This window comes from Armigeres subalbatus, chromosome 3 (assembly GCF_024139115.2).
Source record: "Armigeres subalbatus isolate Guangzhou_Male chromosome 3, GZ_Asu_2, whole genome shotgun sequence".
In the NCBI taxonomy this organism is placed as follows: Eukaryota; Metazoa; Arthropoda; class Insecta; order Diptera; family Culicidae; genus Armigeres; species Armigeres subalbatus.
The window spans coordinates 56,171,004-56,190,581 of NC_085141.1; the positions used below are offsets into that span (position 1 = coordinate 56,171,004).

A 19,578-nucleotide genomic window follows, 5' to 3' on the forward strand; every position below is an offset into this window, starting at 1 on the left:
AAATACGCATTTAGTTTTCTTCTATAAAACGTCTTCGGTGTTTTGTTAGAAATGTCCACCAGAAAACGAAAAATATTTTCAACTATTCTATCCCATTTTTTTTTTCCAAAAGTTGTCCCACCTTATATTTAAGATGTTAGACTCAGAATGTAAATGTAATCAGAAATGAATCATATCAGTACAACTTTGTCAAAGAGGCAAAGTCGTTGCGCGGATTCCTGAGGCGCTTGTAAAGTATTTTTAGAGCGTCTCTTTTTTCATTAAAGACCAACTTCTTCATCTCTTGTGTCTCAAACCAGCATTGTAGCATTATAATCTTATAATAATGAGTATCAAACTAATTTTCCTCTCCTTATCCTAAGCTGACCATACGTACCGTATTTAACAAAAAATTCATTGATTTTTTTTTTTAAAGAGCTCCAAAACATTATTCAAACAAATTCAATATTTTAGACAGGAATCTAAAGCCAAATTAGTACTTACCAAAAATATGAATTTTACCAAATTATGAATTTTGCATGGTTCGACTTTTCTCAAAGTTTTTAAAACTTTGGTGGCAAAAAAAGATTTTATCAAAAAGTTTCATTTCAATGTTTTTTTTCTGCAAATTCCGAAGGCATTAAAATTTGGCAAATTCCATCAGCGGATTGAACGGAATCGATAACTTGATAGGCAAGTTTATCATGAGAATCAGGTCACGACTAAATGTTAATAAAATTAAGCGCTGGGACAGACAAGATTAAGTTCATTTTCATTTTTTTTCTTGCGAAGTAGGTAAATCTTTTTTTCAAATCTGCTTTACCATATATTTTTCATATACCTTTCTGAATAATTCTGAATATTTCTTGCTAAATCATCCACTGTGAAAAAACGACGATAATAAAAATTAATTATGAATTATTAATAAATTTTGGCTTCCCATTTAATGTAAAAAAAATATGTTAATGACAATCAAATTATGTGTTCAAATACTAGAAGCTCCAATCCTTGCATATATGTATATGGTTGTTAAGTGTATGAAGAACGGCAGACAGCTTTTCCCTTGAAAAAGAACCAATAAACGGGCCGAAACGTCGGGCAATGCGAATATAAACCCCTTTTGAATATATCAGACTGAAAAAGCCAAAAAGTGGTCGCAGCAAGCTTTTGTGCGTGGACAGTCGCATTTTGTTTCTGCTGTCAAGTTTTTTTTTTAAGTTTTTCGGCCGATTATCAACGATTCTGGAAACCGCACAAGCCGAATTGATTGCACTCATGATAAACAACGCCGTCAGTTCAACCGCTAGAATTCCAACGTGCTACCTGGACGCAAAACCCAGACGTTAGTTCTCTGGAGAAGCAGTGCCCATGATGATGATCTGCAGTCAGCTGTCATCGTTGGGCATCGAGACTTCCTCATCATGTTCGAAGACGTATTCGGATTCAGCGCATGGTTTCAAAGACGGGATGTGTCTCGATTCAGATGGCTGAGTGACACCATTTGGCAGTTATTCCGAAGCTGCTAACAACGAAAGGATAAATTACATTGATGAGCCAGTTCCAATTATTCTGTTTTAGGGTAATAAGATATAAAAGACCCCCCCCCGCTAATCATCCGCGGTGGGTGAATTCCACCATCTTACCCTATTATGTTTTTTATGCTTCATAAATCATATCATTGACTACTAAATACGCACAGGGCATCGTTTGCTACTATTGCCGCGGATATTGTGGGAGTCCCAGATATCCGGTTCATGCTTTGGTTAGCAACGGTGGCTCTTCTCGACCTTCTACTCCCTGAGTAGTTAGTGCGAATAAGGGCGTCCTTGTGATGTTTTGCTGTACCTGTTATGAACAATTAGTACATCCCATTCCCTACACTTCCTGAGGTTCCTTTCCTCATAAGTGATTCCTTTTTGTAGTACTAGTCTTCATAACAAAAAGGGCACCATTACGGAACATGCGATATGATCAAATTATTCGTAGTACTACTTGACCAACGCCCCCAGCTGGGTGAGGGATAGAGGATGACACACACACATAAGACTGAAAAAGCCAAAATATATCAATAAACACCCCAGTCGGACTGTAATCAATTATAAATTATAAACTAACTGAAAAAAAATCGAGTTTAAGGTAGTTTCAACGAGGGAAAATTTGTTCGGATTTCGATCCTCACGTACTTTACAGATCAGGAGCTTGTCTGCAAATTTCGCCAGGATTTATCTTACTTTCCACGACGGAATTGCACCTTTTTGGAAGCACATGAGAACAAAATCAATGGATAAGATATCTGAGGTGTAAGACTACATGTAATGTCATTTGAATCAATTTCGATCAAAAAGTACTGTGATTTGATTGGATTTGGCATTTATTCATTTGTGCCAACCACATTAATCGAAATAATTAAAATTACATTTTATTCATGTGTTTTGCTTGTTGAGATTCTTGTTATTCTTATCCGCAGATTTTTCCTCTCTTAAATTCATAAAAAAAAGTTTTTAGCACGAGGAATCAATAATCCCACTCTATTACTCTTTTCGCATTTGTCTTTTGATTTTTTTTTAAATATTTTTTTCTTATCTCTCTAATACCCAGACAGGGTACTCTGACTATTTTTTTTTGTTATTTTCAATTGACGAATCCCGTCAAAAATTGCTATCGTTTTAATGTCTCAATCGATTCTTTGGCTTTTTTAAGCTTAATTTTCTCAAAGAACTCATATTTTTTAAGCCTTTAACTATTTTAAAAATCGAAAACACAAGCTAAAAAAGTGCTGCAATAAAAAGTGAGCGAATAAAAAAATGACGGGAAAAGTCAACTGTTCAGAATTGGAAAAGTTTTTGATATTGATCAGTGATAAAATCCTTAATGTATGTTTAAGAGTAGATCAAAATAAAATTTCAAAGTTCCATATTTGTTTAAAATATTTAAAAAATGCGTATTTTTTTGTTTCATCGTATTTTTGTTCTCGCCCCTTTGAACAGTAAAATATTTGTAGTTCAGCATTTTTTCACAACTAACCTAATACATATAATAGAAAGTTATGGTGGTGAATAATTCACTCTAAAAAAATTATCCAATTTCTTACACGAGAATTAAAAATTAAGCCCATAAATTTTGAATTTCAACAGCTCTTGAATTTTGTCACAATTTTTTTGACTCCCGTTTTGCAAACGCGTCTGTTCCATTTTTTCACCGAAATGATCTGGTCAGCCTACGCTAATCCTAAATTGACTGTAAGGGCGTGACCGGCTCATACTATCCATATCAGCTGTTTCTTGCACTCAATTGAAGTCGGTTGAGGATGAAAATTTGACAACGATTGCCTCATATGCACAAACACATATACAAGGACAAACAGACAATAGCTTGGTTCGTCGAGTTGATTGTATATAAGACTATGGGTCTCCGAGCCTCCTTTAAAAAGGTTGAATTTTGAAGGAAATTATATCCTTTTTTTTACAAGTTTTTGTATGAAAAAGGAAAAATTATTTAATCATTCCTGGCAAATTGCAGTCGTACAAACTTTGCGATCGCATTTCTGAAACACAATCTGAAAGACATATTTTTGAACATTTTAGAAAGGTGCAGAGGATTCGTCTACTGAGCAAATGTATGTTAATAACAATTCTCTATCTGCGTATACTATATTGGTATATTCTGGGAGCTGTATCAAGCTCAATGCCATAAAACCACGCTGATAAATGAATATGGAGTATGCTTCAGCATAATCACATTAGTCTTAAATGAAATAAGGTTTTAAATAGAATTTGAATCAGAATACAAAATGAATCCCACAATTCCTAAATTTTCATATACATACTTACTGATATAAAATTGATCAAATTCGGGAGCACCCACTTCACGATGAATTCCTTTGAAAGCGGCACAAATGCTGGGGTATTGCCTTATCGTCAATGGTAAACGGGAACACGGCGATTTATCACAGACTGCTTCTTCTGTTCTTCTTCTTATTGGCATTACATCCCCACACTGGGGGACAGAGCCGCCTCGCAGCTTAGTGTTCATTAAGCACTTCCACAGTTATTACCTGCGAGGTTTCTAAGCCAAGTTATCATTTTTGCATTCGTATATCATGAGGCTGACACGATGATACTTTTATGCCCAGGGAAGTCGAGACAATTTCCTATCCAAAAATTGCCTAGACCGGCACCGGGAATCGAACCCAGCCACCCTCAACATGGTCTTGCTTTGTAGCCGCGCGTTTTACCGCACGGCTAAGGAGGGCCCCTTAGGCTTCTTCTGTTACTATAATTCTATTGGTCGCAAAGCAGTTATTTGACTTTGAGAAAATGAATTCAGAATTGCGTACATAATGTACATAATGTAATAAAAATTCCGCGGAAAAAATTCAAATTTCGTTTCGTTTCGAAAAATTTCGAATTAAATGAACGTTGATTTCGTATCGTTTCGAAGCCTCGAAAGTAAATATATATTTCGTTTCGTTTCGTTTCGAATTAACACAAACATTTTAACTTTCGTTTCGTTTCGTTTCGTTAGGAAAAAGTGTCTTATCGCATACCCTTACTTTTTCACTTCGTCTAGCGTTGATGACTTCAATTGTCTTGTCCATTATCATCAATCCTGGTATAATTACCGAATGTGCTCCTTCTACCTAGCAGCCACCTCTGCTCGGTCGGTCAACAGATTTCTAGCGCTTTTTTCTATAATGACGGCCACCGGTGCGCTTTTCTTGCGCATTCTGTTGATCTTTTTGTAGAACTTTCGCGCGTCGTTTTTGGCAAAGCTTCCTCTGACTCCGAGAGAGTTTTTCATCATAACCCCGTTTCTCATCATACACATCAAGGTTCCCCAAACACACGCGATGCGACAGTCGCGACGCTATTCTTTCGCTTGGCGACAGCGATTCTGTCTGTGTAAACAGAACATTTCCTGCAGCACCCCAACGATAGAATCGCGGCGACTACTTGTCACCGTCGCGCCGATGAAATCGCTTAAGTCTGAGGGAGCCTTCAAACCAGCCAGGGATATAGCGTATACAGCTGCACCGTTGTAAACATTTAAACATCAACACATAAACAACATTTAAATAAAGAGTGGCACGTATCCTTTGATCAAGTTTCAATGCATTCAAATAATTCATACTTTCATACGAAGACTTCAATTATCATTTTAACCAGGGTTGTTAACGTTAATCAACGATTAACGTCGTTGCGTTAATTCGTTGACGTTAATTTGAACGATTAACGATTTTTCCGTTGATGCTTATAACACGTAAATCAACGGAAACGTTAACGTTTACGTTAACGGCTGCGTTAGTTTTCACGCTAATGAGTTGCTTTAAATGTTTTCTAGCCAAAGTTGCTTTATTTGTTGCCCAGCTTTGTGGAATTAAGGCTTTGACAAATTTTGTACTATTATTCTATTATTTATTTGTTGATCAATTTTTGTCAAAGGTGGTCGAATTCGGACTAAATTTTAAATTATACCAAATCTATAGGAAAAAAAAAACACTGCCAAAGCCACTTATCAGATAAAGGTATGTTTGATACAAGAACATTTCATAACAAACAAAGCATTTTATAAGAGCTTGAATCAATGAAATTATACTTATGATGTGTTACGCATTCAAACTTTTTTTTATTAATTGTATTCTTTTGCATTTTATAATAAATATTACATTCAAATTGTATTCATTGCAAAACCATAATATATTTTTCTTCCAATGCTGAATATCCTATGGATAGAACCAACTGATGTACCTTTTTTCGTGAAACTCAAGATTAACTTTAGCGTCTCTAGGACTTCAATTTGGATACCCATAGTTGAAAGAAGGTTCCGGCAATTTAGAACCAAGTTGACACAAATGTTTTACAGAACTAGTAAAAGGAAAATTGGATTTTTTTGTCAAACTGGTGATTAAGTTGTGCTTTATAATTTCAATTTTGTTTCAAATGGATAAAATCAAAATGGCTTTCGGAAACACCTCTGCAAAACTATGTTAGTTCTAGAGGTCGCAAAAATGCACGAAGACACTTGTTGCATGAAGGAATACGAAGCATATAGCAGAATGGAATAAATCAACAAATGGAATGGTCAAATTGGCAAAACGACTGCCGTTTGAACACAAGTGGGTGTTTTTGGTATTTTTCATTACTTTGGAATGCTTAAAAGAAACTCCAAAATTTTACTAGGTTAGATGTTTATTCCATGAAAACAATTATTGTTCCTTTAAAGTTGAATAAACGAAATTTTCAAATTGTTAGAACGCTAGAACTTAGTGTTTGCACATACGTTTCCGGGTCAGATTCTAAATCAAATTTCCTCTGACTAGCCAGTTCCGAAAAAATCCGTGATTTGGGCATAATTATCGGAACATCTCTTTATTCTAGTGTAGAGAGAAAACTCTAGATTTGAGAGCAGGAATTGTATTGCATATTACATTCTGCGAAATCTTTTAAGCACATACGCTCCATTCAAGGCCCCATCTAACAAATATAGATGAGCACATATTGAACGGTCTCTTGAAGATGGCGACTTGACTTATCAGCTCGAAAACTTGGCGAATTGTTTTTCCATGTTTTTCCTAAGCTTGAACTGAGTTGAATGGAAGCAAACTGTCAATGGATTTTTGAAGCGGTGAACTATGATTTCATAAAAAAAAACTTCCATGTTCCATGGAAACCACAATTTGGCTTGGAAACGTGTTGATTGTTAGTCAGTACGAAGACAAATGAACGGGCAAATTACCGATGTCCGTTGACGTTGATTCAACGCAGCGCGTTAACGTTAACGTTATGATCCAAGTAACTTAACGCAACTGCGTTGACGTTAACCAAAGTGAAAATCAACGTCAACGGCGTTAATCGTTAATTAACGTTAACAACCCTGATTCTAACACAATCTGCTATCTGTAACCCCTTTTTGGTTTAAACGGAAATATACGCTCTTCCAGGAATCGCTCCAGAAGCTCCTACAGATATTCCTTCGAAAGATCCTTAAGAAATACATCCGAAAGTTTCTTCACGAATTCGTCCGGAAATTTCGTCAGGAATTGCTCCGGAAGATTCTTCAGGAATCCTCCGAAAGTTTTTTTAGGAATTCCTTCGACAGTTTCTGAAGGGATACTTTCAGAAGTTCCTTCAGGAATTACTCCGGAGGTTCCTCCAGGAAGGTTCCAAGGTTTCCTCCGGAAGTTCCTCAAGGATTTTCCCGGAAGTTCCTTCTGGAATTCTTCCGGAAGATCCACCAGGATTTTCCCGGAAGTTCCTTCTGGAATTCCTCCGGAAGTTCCACCAGGAATTCCTCCGGAAGATCCACCAGGAATTCTTCCGCAAGATCCACCAGGAATTCCTTTAGAAGATCCACCAGGAATTCCTCCGGAAGTTCCGCCAGGAGTTCCTCCGGAAGTTCCGCCAAGAATTCCTCCGGAAGATCCACCAGGAATTCCTCCGGAAGATCCACCAGGAATTCTTCCGGAAGATCCACCAGGAATTCCTTTGGAAGATCCACCAGGAATTTCTCCGAAAGTTCCTCCGGAAGTTCCGCCAAGAATTCCTCCGGAAGTTCCTCCAGGAATTCCTCCAGAAGTTCCGCCAGGAATTTCTCCGGAAGTTCCGCCAGGAGTTCCTCCGGAAGTTCCGCCAGGAATTCCTACGGAAGTTCCGCCAGGAATTCCAACGGAAGTTCCGCCAGGAATTCCTACGGAAGTTCCGCCAGGAATTCCTACGGAAGTTCCGCCAGGAATTCCTACGGAAGTTCCGCCAGGAATTCCTCCAGAAGTTCCGCCAGGAATTCCTCCGGAAGTTCCGTCAGGAATTCCTCCGGAAGTTCCGCCAGGAATTCCTCCGGAAGTTCCGCCAGGAATTCCTCCGGAAGTTCCGCCAGGAATTCCTCCGGAAGTTCCGCCAGGAATTCCTCCGGAAGTTCCGCCAGCAATTCCTCCGGAAGTTCCGCCAGGAATTCCTCCGGAAGTTCCGCCAGGAATTCCTCCGGAAGTTCCGCCAGGAATTCCTCCGGAAGATCCGCCAGGAATTCCTCCGGAAGATCCGCCAGGAATTCCTCCGGAAGATCTGCCAGGAATTCCTTCGAAAGTTCCTCCAGGAATTCCTCCGGAAGTTCCGCCAGGAATTCCTCCGGAAGATCCGCCAGGAATTCCTCCGGAAGTTCCGCCAGGAATTCATTCGGAAATTCCGCCAGGAATTCCTACGGAAGTTCCGCCAGGAATTCCTACGGAAGTTCCGCCAGGAATTCCTACGGAAGTTCCGCCAGGAATTCCTACGGAAGTTCCGCCGAATTCCGGAGAAATTCCTGGAAGAATTTCCGGAGGAATTTATGATGGAACTTCCGGAAGAATTCCTGATGGAACTTTCGGAAGAATACCTGATGGAACTTCCGGAGGAACTTCTGCAGGAATTCCTCAAGAAACTACCGGAGGAATTCTTCAAAGAACTTTCGACGAAATTACTCAAATAACTCCCTAAGGAATTCCTGAAGAAACTTATGAATGACTTCTCGCAGGAACTTCTGGAGAAATTCTTAACGCAATTTCTAAAGGAAATTCTGAACGAACTTCAGGGGGAATTTCTAAACGAACTTCTGGGGGAGCTTCTGCACGAACTTCCGGAGAATTTCTTGATGGAATTTCCGAAAGACTGAATGAACTTCTGGGGAGCTCCTGCATGAATTTCCGACAAATTCCTCGAGGAGCTGTGGAGGAATTCCAAAAAGAATTTCCGATGGCATTTATATACGAAATCTGTGGAAGCATTCCGGAAGAAACTTCGACCAAAATCTTGAACAAACTTCCGGAGGAACTCCTGAAGAAACTTTCGGAGGAATTACTAAAAGAATTTCCGGAGCAATTCCGGATGAAATCTTGTAATGAAGAGAAAAACTCTAGATATATTTCCAGATGATTTCGTTGGTGACTTTCAGAAATAATTCCAGAAGGAAAACCAAAAGAATTCCTGGCTTAGTATCCGGGGAATTGTAGGAATTCTGGTTGAAATTCTTAAGGACTGTAAGGAATAATTTCTGTAAGCTTTTCTGAACGAATTCTATGCGTAGAAACTTTATTTGGAGCACCTGGGGAATTTTAAGGTGAATTTTTGAAAGTATTTGCCTGGTGAATTTTTGGTTAAGAATTTCTTAAGTTTCCATGTTGGACTCTAGAAGGACTAGGAAGGAACTCCTAGAACATTTCCAGGGCAAATTCCTGGAAAATTTTCAGGAGAACTTTTTTGGATGCTCTTACGGACGATTTATATAGGAGAAACTGCTTTTGGAGCATTATCAGGAGGGGTTTCGAGGATTTTCCGAAAAAATAAAATATTTAGCAAATTCTGAAGGATTTTTATTAGAACGCGTCTTCTTATTCTTCATTGGCATTACATCCCCCACTGGGAAATTGTCGCCTCGCAGCTTCATTAAGTGTGCTCATTAAGCACTTTCACAGTTATTAACTGCAAGGTTATTGCAAAGTTATTAACTGCAAGCCAAGTTACCATTTCTGCATTCATATATCATGAGGATACTTTTATGCCCAGGGAGGTCGAGATAATTTCCAAACCGAAAATTGTCTAGACCGACAACGGGAATCGAACCCAGACACCCTTAGCATGGTTTTGCTTTGTAGGCGCGCATCTTACCACACGGCTAAGGAGGGCCCCTCGATAGTGCGCGTACTAAAACGTGTCTAACGCATTGTCAGTCCGGTTTGGTGATCATATGTTTCGAATCAAAACAAACACGATGCTACGCACACCAACATATCCAATGACAGATGGAACTGAAAACATTTTTTTATTCTTTACACTGACCCAGGTTTAAAAACGAATTCGAATTACATACCACTAGAAAGTGGTCAGTGTCGATATTTGGGCTTCGGTAGGTCCTTACATCTGTGACATCTGAGAAATGATGACCGTCCACCAAAACATGATCGATTCGAGAACAGGTATAGAGATGTGGGTGTCTCCAGATATGCTTTCAAATATTGTTGCTTGGAAAATAGATGATATAGACAGCAAATAGGTGCTACAACGCTGCTACTTACTATGCACTGCGAAACTAAGTCAATACTCCGCCTTCTCGCCGCCAACGGGTCCTAACGTTCCAAGTACCGAGCTTACAATCAGTTCCCGTTGAACATTGTCGTGTCCTTTGGCGATTGTTCAATCCTGTACTTTCGATTAGGGTAAGACGGTATAATGCGCCCCACCTGGCCAAAACGCCCCCCTTTGATTTCTAGAAAACTATAACTAATTAAGGGTCAAAAACAATTGGTACCTATAAGTATTTGTAAACCCATCATACTATGTGAAAGTGGAAGTATTTTTGTATTACACAATGAAAATAATAGCAAAATACAAAAAGTTACAGTTTTGATGTAACTTTTCATGTTTGTTTGCTCAACATTCTGGAGCGACTCTGGCATACTGTCCGCAAAACTTGCACTGGAACACTCAGTTGGGCAACAAAATTACTTTTCTCAGTGGTTAATCTTATATATAAAAATGAAATGGTCTGTGTTCGTATCCGCATAACTCGAAAACGGCTCGATGGATTTTTTTCATTTCTTCAGCAGAAACATTCGTTACAGTTTCCGACGGGTTTATATGATATTTCCTAATGCGAAAATTACGAGTAAAGTTGAGCAAATCGTGAAAAACTAAAATTGTGATTCCTATGCGAACTTTGCATGGGCAGTTCGGAACGCACATTCTCGCCTACTATGCAGGACAACGTCTGCCGGGTCTACTAGTATAATATAAAATTGCTTCCATCTTCAAAAATGAAACGATTTTCGAAAACATGTTTCACTGGCCAAAACGCCCCAGTGTAGGCAGGACGATATGCCCTTACCAACTGGACACAAGCGCAGCGAGCTTGCAGCAGTTGCTTCCAAATTGTATAGAAAATATTGAAATGTAATTCACACCTGCTTGAATGGACCTATGTTAGTTTTTTAATGTCAAGCGCATAAGGATTTGTAGCCTTTTTATTATGGGAATGATTAAATACTAATGAATGCCAATTAAACGTTTTTGGTTGAGGTGGGGCGTATTGCCCAGGCACTTTTTAAAATTCATTTTTTCACGAGTTTTCAAAAAAGCTTTATTACGTGTTAACTGAAATATTTTTATATGACTACTCACGGGCAATGCATTTGCGACTTCCTGGACTACCAAATAACACAAAGTTTGCATAAATTGCGTTGAAAAGTTAAAAGTTATCAAGGAGTTGCCTTAGGGGGGGCATATTATACCGTCTTACCCTACATTTTTAGGTGTTGATATTCACATTGTTTGATCTTGAAAATTGGCCCGATCGGACATTGTATTTCGGAATTATTGAAAAATCATTCACTTGCCATAAGACGAGTTTGTACCATCACATTTAATACCACCACTTGATTGTACCTTGACAAATACGTATTTCGACCTTAACAGTAAGGTCGTCTTCAGTGTCTCGTACTTGACACGATTTACTCGACTTGAGTACGAGACACTTAAGACGACCTTACTGTTGAGGTCGAAATACGTATCTGTCTGTAATTCTCTTAATCATTTTTTTTCCATGGGGAAAAAATTTAAACCGATTTTTTTTTTCAGAGATGGTGGCAATGCACAGCAATAAATGCAAAAACATGCTAATGATAGAAAAGGACGATCTATTCTCCTAAAGTGCTTTTTTGACCTTTCTTATGTGATTTTTTCAATACATTTTACGATGCACGAGAAAGGCAGCATTACCGCAAGGTGAAATAATCTGGGTTTTATATTAGGAAATGGTTGTTAAAAGAACAATATTATTATTGCTTCTAATCATACGTTGCAGGATTGAGACAATTATGTTCAATTGTATTAAGCAGTAAATCAGGGTTAATGAAACAACTTTGCAGATTGAAACAACAATAATGTCCACGTTGTTTTAAGCAACAATTGAAAATGTTATTTCAATCGGACAAGATTCTTCTACGTGAATAGTCCTTTGTGATGTTATGCTTGACGTTCATTATACCTTATGTATTTATGCCCCCACCACCCTTACAATGGTGTACCCCACCATTGTGAGGAGGATTCTGGTTTACTGGAACACTCGTATGCATCCAGGTAGGCCTGCCCAGGCCTGCCTTGGACGAGGTGGGGTTTGACAGTTGGCTATGCGATACTTAAGTTGAATGTTCCGACACGCAGTTTCTTATTATGGAATGCTCTTCTCCGGAATCTACATATGTACAATGTGGTTGTCCCATCTCAGGGAATGAGATTCGCATATTTTAACAATATATTTTTCCTGCATAAAGGTATTCACTATTGAATTCTCCATAAAAATCGTAACTGCAAATTTGATTTGCTACCATCTATGCCGGCAGAATAATGATTTTAATGTTACAAGAAAAAAGTTGCCAGATGAAGATCGCGGTTTTCAGTATTTTCTTGTTTTGGCAACAGAATTAGAAAAAAAAAGTATAAATTATAAGTTCCATTAGGACCAGTACTGCCAAAGGTCACTATCGGATTCTTTGATCAATTTCGCATGAAAGGATGCTGTGCTTTATTTCAAAATTGAAATTCCTAAATTATTCTAATATATAGCAAAGAATAGTGAATAGTCGATAAATTAATCATATTCCTTTAATTCACCGAGTTAAAAGTGGTAATGAACACAAAATTAAAGAAAATATTGCACAGTTTCATGTCCTGTCACGCAACTAACATTTATTGGGATTTTTGTACCATGCCATTCATCCTTCGGGTTTGTATGGATATTAAAAGGGGCAGATATGTAAACATCGCGTGACATCTCTCATTGAAATGAGAAATCGCAGTACTGATTAGGATACGGCAGGTATAAAAAATGTTTTTATAGAAGCAGATTTCAAAACTTTTCGTTTAAAAAGCCCGGAAGAGGCTTTCGTGCCTTTTAAATGGGAGACTAAGCGAATAAGACTGCTCCTCAACTCTATGAAAACTAAGTACTTGATGGCTGGCAGAGAACGTGGCAGTCCAAACGGTATTGGTTTCAAGGTAGAAATGGATGGGATGTGATTTGAGCTGCCGACGAATTAATATATCTTGGAACACTCGTTACATGTGATAATAACGTTAGCCACGAGGTGAAAAGACGCGTTGCGGCTGCAAATAGGACCTTCTACGGCTTGCTAAAATCTCGCAGCCTACAGACACGGACAAAAGCTGTGTACACATCATTGATTCGTCCATTCGCCCTACACGGTCATGAAGCATGGACGTTAAGGGCACTCCTCACGGAATCCAAGTTTCAAGGTGCTCGCGTTTTCGGGGGCACACCACTTGATACGGAGGCGGCGCACAACTGCCATTTTTGTTGATTTGTTGCATGCGTCGTAGCATGCGTGAAATAATAAAACTGACAGTTGTGCGTTGCTTCCGTATCGAGTGGTGTGCCCCCGAAAACGCGAGCACTTTGAAACTTGGATTCCGTGAGGAGTGACCTTAAATGAAGCAGACTATCGAATGCTCGGAATAAATCACGAGTTTTACCAAGTGTACAAAAATGCAGACATCAGCAGGCTGATGAAATATGGCAGATTACAATGGGCTGAACATGCAGTGCGTATACCGGAAAAGAGACCAGAAAAAGTCATGTTTAACAAAGAACCTGGAAATGGAAGTCGGTCTCGAGGTAGACCCGTACTAACGGTTGTGTGCAATCGAGGAAGTTGCGTGTGCGACCGGCGTGCAGAGAGACTGGAACAAGAAATTACAACTGATTTTGCTCCGAACAACATGGAGTGTACGACCATCATAGATAGATGGATAGATAGATTTCAAAGCTAGTGGAGGGCACTTTTTGGTGACGCTGATACCGACGAGAAGAAAGGTCTTTTGCCAAACTTCCATTCGAAAGAGGAAGATAATATTATCAAAGTGAAAATGGATCTTTCTCCACTGGCAAAGAATGTTGGTCCTATTTAACCATATTACACCGTCGCGATTAAGAACAGTGTCTAGCGATGAGTACTGTTCCTATAATAGTTGATGTTATGACGTCAGCATCCAGTCGGATGATTTGTTTTTGCATACTTCTGTTCTACTGCAATCCTTCCACATTGTACCGATTTTTGAAAAATCTTCAAAACTAATCATTCTTATTTAGAAGTGTTTGTTAAACCAGTTCTAGTACTCATGTTTAAGCAAACTATATCATTTATAGTTAGTAACAATTCTTATGATATGTTTCTATTTTTTTAAATAAACTGAAATTAGAGTGATGTTATTCAAACTATTCAATGGTTCTTATTCTGCGTCTCGAATGACTCGAGAATAGTCGATTTCAACAGAACAGAACAAACAGAACAAATTAATCTAATGCGTAATATAAACCAGACTGTATAGAAATTAGATCTTACCTGTAGTATCACGAATCAAATCTCCACTATTCACGGAACTACCGAAGGGATAAAAATAGTGAGCTGATGAAAGTCTAACATAGTTTTTATTCTCTTTTTTCCCACCAACCCCTACGGTGATGTTTGGAACTTTTCGCCACGCACAAACACTTTCACAGTAAAGCACACACGATTCAAACTTTTTTAGCCCACACTATCCCACACCGTTCAAACTAATTCCCCGACTTTTGAACAGTTGCGGTTCCCGTCGTCGGAAAGCGAAAAACCACGCATCGAGCGAACGGAACGAGCAAGCAGTGTGCCACCGAACAACGAGTCTACGACCGCCGAACAAACGAAATTATTCATAAGCACCGCTCGACACTTTCCGCTTGCAACACTTTTTCCATAAATTTTTCATCATTATTTTCGCCACTACTGCTACTCCTGCTGCTTGGGTCAAATGTGAGCATAGTCGTGGGAAGGAAGCCACCGACCGACAACGACGACGACGACGTGCCCTTCCACAGCGGTATAGGCGAGGTCCTGACAACTAGCAGGAGGGGAATCGATGGAAATGTGGCTGCGGTCGGGTGAAGCAATTTTCACATATAGCAGTGCGAGCAGCAGCAGCAATATCAACGACCCATTCGGTGGGTGGTTTTTCCGCAACTAGGATTTGTTGGATCTTCGCTGTGCACTTCAAACAGGACGAACGATGTCCGCGGGGTCACGCCTCCGTACGATGACCTAGAAAAAGTGAAACGGAAAGAAAACGGGGGGAAAATTAATGAGTGCACTTTTTTTTTGGTTATCGCTTGAGCACGTTGATTGAAGCGACGGTAAATAATTCATGAGGTGATTTACGAAATTGCGAGAATTGTCTGTTTGAGGTTTAGACGAGTTTTGGAACCGTTTGACTTTCTCGCACACTAAAAGCGCGTAAATGTTATATCATATCAAACTCAGATCGGCGAAATTAGGTACAGTAGCAGGATTTCTGTCTTCGTCGAATCAATATTTTGACGGTTCAGGAGTACTATCTATTGAATTGGGCAAGGTTCCGAATTCATGGATGGATAATGGTTTGCCAAATAAAAATATATATATTTTCGGTATTCAACATTCTGTATGGCTAATACTATTCAAAATAGATAAACAGTCAGATAATTAAGATTGAAAATAAAACATTTTAAAAAACTATTTGTAAGAATTTTTCCAAGAAAAATCCAAGATACACCTTTCCCTATGATTTTTTTTAGGAATGTTTGAAAGGATTCACAATAGAATTTGTAAAAAAAAACTCATAGAGATTTCGAAAAATTACCCACTGATGTTCCACAGAACATTCCAACGGAAAACGGAAAAAAATGCAAAAGTATCTTTCCATGGAAAATCTAACAATTCTACTTGAAATTCTGAAGAGTTTTCCGTGAAGTTGTTCCGCGAAAAAAAAAACACCGAAGAATATCCCATGGAAACTCTAAGGAACTTCCTGTTTTATTAAAAAATAGTTTCTCGTGAATTCCAAAGAAATTCACCATGGAGAATTCAATTAATTTTCGGGTTAAATCGGAAGAAAATCCAATGCAAATTTAGAAGAATATCTGCTCGAAACAACATTGATTGATAATGCGATTGAGGATGTTGTCGTCTTCTACAAAGTTGTTCGGCTAAAAATATGGAAGCAGAATTAGTTTAGAATTCATCCGCTTGGAAGCGCTAGTAAATGGAGAAATGCTTGTTAGGTGGATATCTCGCTAAATGTGAGACTTAGAATGTTGCTGTCTTCTACTAAGCTGTTCGGGAGGTAAGAACCATTGCGATGGAGGCAGGTTTATTTTGGAATTCAACCGCTTGGCCTACATATTTGAAAACAAGTTATGAATCAATTTGATGTCGAAATCAAAATATTCTATATGCTCTCATTATGTTTTCAGACTAGCCTACAGATATTTGGCCGAGAATGTCATTTGGTCGAACAGTTCCTTTGGCTGAAAAAATCGTGAACTTGTCCTTCAGCCGAAATAGTCGTTTGGTCGAAAAGGCAATTTGGTCAAAAGGACATTTGGTCGAAAGTGTCGTTCGGCTGAATTGGTCATTTTGGATATTTTCACGACAATAACGGGAGAATCTTTTGAATTTCGTCTCAAACAATTGATGAACTTCTCCAGAAATTCTTCAAGTTTTTCCAGAATATTCATTTAAAAATTATTTTCAAATTTTCCACGGGAACTACTTTCAAGTTTCGAGAACTCTTTGGAATTACCAAAGAAAATTGTTTGGGATTTACATGAGAATCTCTTCAGAGTTTTTACGGGAAGTTGTTCCAAATTTCTACAGGAAAATATTCGGAATATTCACGGAAAGCTCCTATTGAGTCTCTATTGAGCAGAGTGTAAAATAATCGAAAATTTTTGGTGACGTCCACCTTTCTTCACTTGTCAGCTCACTTCCAGACACATTCATAGTCGGCTCTGGACTGTCAATATTCGGTTGAATATTAGTCATTGAATATTTATTCACATTCTACAAATTGGTAAATTATCTGAAATCTAAACACACTTTAAATGAGTAAAGTAATTTATCACATAGAACTGAATCCGATTTTTATCCTCGAGGCACTTTCAACGGTAAACATAAATACCTATAAACAATACTAATTATGATTTTTTCTGCACATAGTAAGCACACTCAGTGACAGTCGAATGAATGAGTTGGCGGAGAAGTCGTCTGACTATGTCGTTCTATGTTTTGAATAATCATGCGATGTTTGTCAAAATTCGGACCGAAGTTGCTTCGTGAAAGGAGGCTTCCGAGCCTCTTGAAAGGAGGCTTCCGAGCCTCTTGAAAGGAGGCTTCCGACCCTTTTGAAAGGAGACTTTCGAGACTCTTTAAAAGAGGCTTTCACTTTTAAATTTACACGGCTGTATTATTGAAATAAAAATGATAAAGTACCAGACGGGAATCGAACATTGGGTCGCTGCGTGAGCGCCACTCACGTTACCATCCAGCCATCACCGCTTCATGAGAAAGCAGAGATCAAAGTGAAACAAGCTCTACATTCTTCCGCGTACGCTATGTTCATTGCATCAACCCGTCGGCTGCTTGGGTGTTGGGTGCGTGTGTTGTCATTTCATACGTTCCTCGCACCGGTTGTTGTGCTTTGGGTTCGATGGATGTAATTTTCAGTTTGTTTTTCATTGAAACTGTGGTGTTTGGACTGAAACTTTCGTGTGCATCCAAATTGACTGAGAAATACATCTTAATTCATATTACGTCTTGCGTTATTGTGTCAGTTTTTTCAATCACGTCACCTGTAACATTAATAATTTTTTGGTGTGCAGAATGTGTATAAAGCACAACTTATCTGCCATAAAATAGAATGTGTACACAACATAACTTCTTGGCTTTCCAAAAAAATCCTTGAGTAAGGCTTTTAGATCTACACGCGTAAGCAAAGGTCTGTCGACCTGTTTCAAATATATTGCTTGCTCCTTGTGGTACATGGAATAAATTCCGAGATGCGCGTGAAAATAGTCACGTAAATAACGACCCGAGTCAGGGACGTTGTACGGGTCGGACAGGAGAGCGACATCAGTTGCTGGACAGATGCACAGAGGTTAAGATTCAACTGTGTTGCTTGCATGGCTTCTTCTTGTTTTCTTCTCCGATGGGATACGGAGGTTCACCCATAACGTGATTACATGCTTGCTTTTTGCTGGCGCAGATGGACACATTGGTGCCTATTGGTGCCTATCGCATTCCTGCCCCTTGTGCCCTTGCACAATGACGACACAGGTTGCTACGGTCTGGGCCCTTAAAGTCGTAGGATTTATGTCCCGACTCTAAGCACCAATATTACCTGCCCACTGAAGGTGGCTGAAGTTTGCTTATTGGGCTTACTGACCAGCCGATTTCAACATCCCTCGCTCCATGAACTAGGGTAGGCTAGCTGCGTGCCATATGGACGACCTTTGTACCGCACTGCTCTCTGACGCCAGAGACGACGTCATCCGCGTTCGTGACCTCGTCCAATTGCTTGCACTGGAAGGTCACTTCCTTCCCCAACGACCTCACCTCGGCGCCGGCACCCAAGATCTCTTCCCGAGCAGTACAAGTCAGACAAAAATGGTTGCAGCAACTTGATTGTGTCTAAATCTGGTCACATATGAGTTGCAGCAACCTATGTGAAGCATGTGTGCTGCTAGGGTTGGGCCAGTCGTCCCGCTAGCTTGCGCTCTACGTTTCAGCACAAAGATCATTTCACCAGTCTTGGTGCGTCTGACGCTTCGCGCGTCCTGTTCCTGCGCCGAAAGCTTTTCGATTGATTTCCGCTTTGAGCTACTGACCAGCTGCCAGGGATTTTCGGTCGCTTGTGCCCATGGCACTGGCCGTCAGGTACCCTCTTGCGGCCCGGCGACTTGCGTCTGGTTTGTGCCAACGCCCTTCGGGCTCCGCTACAGCCCGATGTGCTCCGTCAAGACAACGTTTGGCTTACTGTCGCCTACTGTTTGGCTTTGCTCTGAGCTCCTTCGCCGGTTTGCTGCCTGAGCGGTTTTTGGTTAGGCGCAGTATTTTCCTCGTTGGACGTCAGGGCGAAATCAATCGCCTCTTCGGCCATATTCGATCTCCCAACGAAGGAGAAGGCCTCAGTTGTGGCACCTTTGTCCGCCTTCTCGCTTCCCTCGGGTGGCTGATAAAAGCGTCCTGTTCTTGTCTTACGACTCGAACAGCATGGCGGTGCACCAGCAGGTTGTGTTTCAGTTCCTTACTGATGTTATGCTTTCCGCTTGCGAACTCGATAATGTTTTCGAGTTGCTCGACGACCACCCGCATCCCGGGTAGTTGTCTAAATATTGTACCCAAATCAAACACTGTAGGTTCTATAGACGAGCTGAGGCGAAGACGAGTGTAGCCAAACGAACTCTCAATGTGTAGCCATACGAGTATGACGTCACGATTGCAATCCAAGCAATGGAACAAGTGACGTCAAATTCGCGTGGTACACTTCTCCCTTCTCACTTCTCACATCTCCCATCTTTATCTAATTTTTTCACTTTTTACATCTCACTTCTCACTATTCACTTCTCGCCTCTCACTTCTCACTTCTCGATTCTCACTTCTCAATTCTTTGCTTCTCACTTTTCACATCACACACCTCACTTTTCCCTTCTAACTTCGCTCTTTTTGCTTCTCACTCCTCACTTCTCATATCTCACTTCTCACAACTCACT

The 19,578-nt window shown here is 39.7% G+C and overlaps 1 protein-coding gene across 1 annotated transcript in view; it reads right to left on the reverse strand.

Annotated features, from left to right (window-relative positions):
* LOC134224346 (hemicentin-1) overlaps nucleotides 1–19,578 on the reverse strand; it is a 587,700-nt gene that overhangs the window by 358,795 nt on the left and 209,327 nt on the right. Inside the window, exon 2 of the mRNA XM_062703676.1 lies at nucleotides 14,363–15,091. The gene's annotated coding sequence lies outside the window, so the exon portion shown is untranslated. The remainder of the gene's footprint in view (nucleotides 1–14,362; nucleotides 15,092–19,578) is intronic.